The sequence below is a fragment of the Pteropus vampyrus genome, unplaced genomic scaffold (genome assembly GCF_000151845.1).
Source record: "Pteropus vampyrus isolate Shadow unplaced genomic scaffold, Pvam_2.0 Scaffold568, whole genome shotgun sequence".
NCBI classification, from domain to species: Eukaryota; Metazoa; Chordata; class Mammalia; order Chiroptera; family Pteropodidae; genus Pteropus; species Pteropus vampyrus.
Window position 1 is genome coordinate 219,356 of NW_011889349.1, and position 3,581 is coordinate 222,936.

The 3,581-nt window shown below is 53.8% G+C and overlaps 1 long non-coding RNA gene across 2 annotated transcripts; it reads left to right on the forward strand.

Annotated features, from left to right (window-relative positions):
- The first annotated feature begins 2,041 nt into the window (after positions 1–2,041).
- LOC105308337 lies at positions 2,042–3,047 on the forward strand. Of its 2 annotated transcripts, none has more exons than XR_002777999.1 (2): positions 2,042–2,298; positions 2,483–3,047. It is a non-coding gene; the product is annotated as an uncharacterized LOC105308337 (long non-coding RNA). The 2 variants fall into 2 exon arrangements; XR_897289.2 differs by having other exon boundaries at positions 2,042–2,194.
- Positions 3,048–3,581: the final 534 nt, after the last annotated feature.

Below are 3,581 nucleotides of genomic sequence, written 5' to 3' on the forward strand. Positions count from 1 at the left end.
GATGTCTAATAAATACTTACAGGATGCATAACCAACTCTTCCTGGTACCTTCCAGCCCTGCACAGGTAAGCAATCCCTTGAGGGTATCCCACCAGGCCCCTTTAAGGAGCCTGCCTTGTCCTGGTCTTCTCAGGCCTCCAGAAGTGGCAGCTCGCAACTCAATGGACCCCTGAGGGGGCCCAGGCATGATGTGAACTGGGTACCCAGCTTCAAAGAAAGGAGAAGGACTGAGGCAAAAAGAGGGAAAGCTACTGTCCCCAGGGTATGGCTGAGATTTGCACATTCCTTTCCCTCCCTCCTCCGGGGTCAGCAGAGCCTTCTTCTCAGCAAGGGTCCCAGATTGCACTGAGGGAGAGTTTCTGAACCCACAGACCCAGCTACCACCCTTCCCAACCCCCACTGCATTGGGCACATGGCCAGGCACTTCAACCTTTATACTTACCACCAGGTCAAATGCTCGCCACCAGGTCCAAAAGCAACAGGGTCTGTTCCCAATCTCCACACTGTGGTGGTCAGAGTTCACAATGTCCTTGGGAGGATTCCCTCTTCAGGTACTTCCCTTCCACTCAAGTCTCAGACCTTAGAGATCATGCAATACAAGCTCCTCACTGTTCCAGAAGCCTAGAGAGGAGCAAGGAATTGCCCAGGATCAGCAGCCAAGGCCAGAACCCCAGACCCCTTTGGGTGGAAGTAACAGGCCATGGTGTTTCCTGGACCCAGGGGTTCGGGCCACCTCTGCCTCTTCTTTCTTCCATGTTCACTCTGCACCTCGCCTCAGGAAAACCACAAGAAGTCTGGTTATAACCTTCCCATACCTGGGCTTTCATGTCCGTTATCTCATTTCCAACCCGTAGTATGGGACAAGCTAAGAGAGTAGGTAGTGGGTTACAGAGATTGTTTCCCCCACTTGAAAGAGGTGCATGAAATACTGGGGCCAAAATGGTTAAATGGCTCCCACAAACACACATTGAAGCAAAAGCAAACTTTGGCTATAACCAAGGAATCCTATCTCCAGCTCAGGACCAGGATGCACTGTGCCCTGAGCCTCTCTGAAGGCCAAGATCTGGGCCACCACTGTGCCCGCTCTGACACTCAAAGCGCAGAGTGGATTAGGTCAAATCCACAGCCTCTCCCGGATCAGAGTTGAACTTGGAGGCATCTCCCAGCTCAGCCTCTTGCCAGGGCAGGCCTTATGCTTCCACTGCAGCTCTGCTAGCTCCTGGGACCTCTGGGTTGGCCCAGAGAGCACCATGGCAATCAGGACCCTTCTCGATGGTTGCCACTTTTCCCCAAGTGCCTGGAAGACCCTGAGGAAAAAAAACAAAGCCTAGGCTCCGCAGATTCCCTACTCTTGCCAACCTGTGGACCCTCCTCACGCTCTGCTCCCGGTGTGCAGGCCCAAGGCACCATGCATGACTCAAGTGACAAGGGCACCGTGGTGGCCCGCTGAACGCCCAGCAAGAAATTGACTAAGGGAATGATGGAGAAACTGTGTGACCTACTGCTGTGTGATTTGACTACCTGCTGATAGAATGACAGGATTGACGGACAGGCTGGCTGACGTGATTGACTGACAGGTTGGTTGTACTAGCTGACTGGGTGGCTGACGGGATGGACAGGCTGACGGGATTGACTGACAGGTTGGCTGTACTGATGCCGGCTGGCTAGAGTGACTGGCGGGTTGGCTGCTGAAAGTGCCGCCGCGGGCTTCCAGCCTCTCCGCCTCCCGCTCACTTCATGCCCACTCACCGAGCCGCCTGTCGCATTACGAACACGTTCCCGAACTAAATAAAGCGCACGAAACTGGACGACCGCGGCTCTTTCCACGGACAGAGTTAGAGGCTCCTGCGCGGCCGACGGCGCCACCTAGTGGCGGCGTCCGGAAACCAGGGCCGTGGGCAGAGCTGTGGGGCTGGGCAGGGGATGGGGCCTAGGGCGAGGGTGGGGAGGGGTCTAGGGACTCGGCGTGGCTTGGTGGGCGTGGTTAGGTGCGGAGTCAGGAGCCGGGAGGGAAGGGGCGGAGCGGGGAAGGAAGGAGTGGGCGGGGCTCTCCAGTACCTTCCTTTCCCAATTTCGCCCCTCTTTCCCGCCTCCCCTCTTCGCCCCCTAGGCCTCCGCCTGCTCTCCAGTCGGAGTGCGTGGCTTCCCTCAGGAGCTCGAGCCGCACTGCGGACCTGTCCAGTGAACTGATGAGGTGAGAGAAGTTCCCGCTTCCCCTTAGACTTCCTGCCAGCCTGGCAGCCCGACGGCTCCAAGATCCGGATGGAACGAGAAACAGCGGAACCCTTCGGGGGCTAGGTCGGTGACAGAGCACGGCAGGGGTGGGAAGCTCACCACCCTGGAACCCAAGAAATACTTGATGACTCTGCAGGGGTCTGGGATGCCTGAAAGAGCCGGTTGAATTTGCATTGGAATTTGTTTGTGTTTCTGAGCCCAGAATTGCCCCTCACACTACATGCTCTTTACCTCCGCCCCCACACAGCTGGACCTCAGCTGCTCACCTGCAAACTTACCTGCCTTCCAGAGGACCAGTCTGGAGCGTGATGAACACTGGCGAGCCCCCTAGGTGGCAGCAAAGGCCCAAGAAAGTGGTCCCAGAATGGACCCTCCCTTCCGCCCTAAAGACAGAAAGGCCGGAAACGATGGAGCCACCTCAAAAAGTAGAGAACTGAGGTCCAGAGGGGCAGGAACATGCTCACATCACGCAGTGATTTGAACTCTGACTTTTCTGCCGCAGGAAAAGAGGGTACGAGGCAGAGAGAGGAGAGGCTAACAGGCAGAGACCATAGGAAGTGACGGTTCAGAGCACAGATTGACTCAGACCTGCCTTCCAGACCCTGTGACTGTGGGAGTCTCCTCACCCCTCTGAGGCTGTCTCCTTACCCGTAGAAGGGCACCTACTTCTTTTTTGTTTTGAAGATATTTTTAGGATTAGCTGAGATGCTGCATGGAAATCACTTAGTACAGTGCCTGGCATGTAGTAAGTGCTCTCAGTAAATAGCCACATTAATAAATGTAAAGCAACATTCCACAGGCCACCAAAACCATGTCTGGCTGCTTCGTGAGTGTGATGGTCTCTTGTCAAGTTGGCTAAATTACAGTCCCCAGTTATTCAGTCAAACACTAATCTAGATATTGCTGGTGATGGTATTTTGTAGATGTAATTAGTCTGTTTTTAATTGACTTTAAGGGAGATTATCCTAGATAATCTGGGTAGGCCTGATTCAATGGTTGAAAGGCCTTAAGATCAGAGATGAGGTTTCTCTGAGGAAGAAGAAATTCTGCCTGTGGACAGCAGCTCTGACCCTTGGTAAGAGTTCCAGCCTGCGCCTGATGATTTTGGACTTGCCTAGCCAACCCCACAATCATAAGTCAACTCCTTGCAAAAAAAAAAAGAAAAGAAAAGAAAAAAACCTCAGTGTGCATCTCCCACTGGTACTCTGGCTGAACCCTGACAAATACATAGAGGATGTGAGGTGTGTGTGTTTGAGTGTGCATGCACGTGCTGGAATCCCAGGGCCCAGTCCTTGTGCTTGTGCACTCCTTTTTAAGCTCAGGATGATTTGTACCTTTCAGGATCC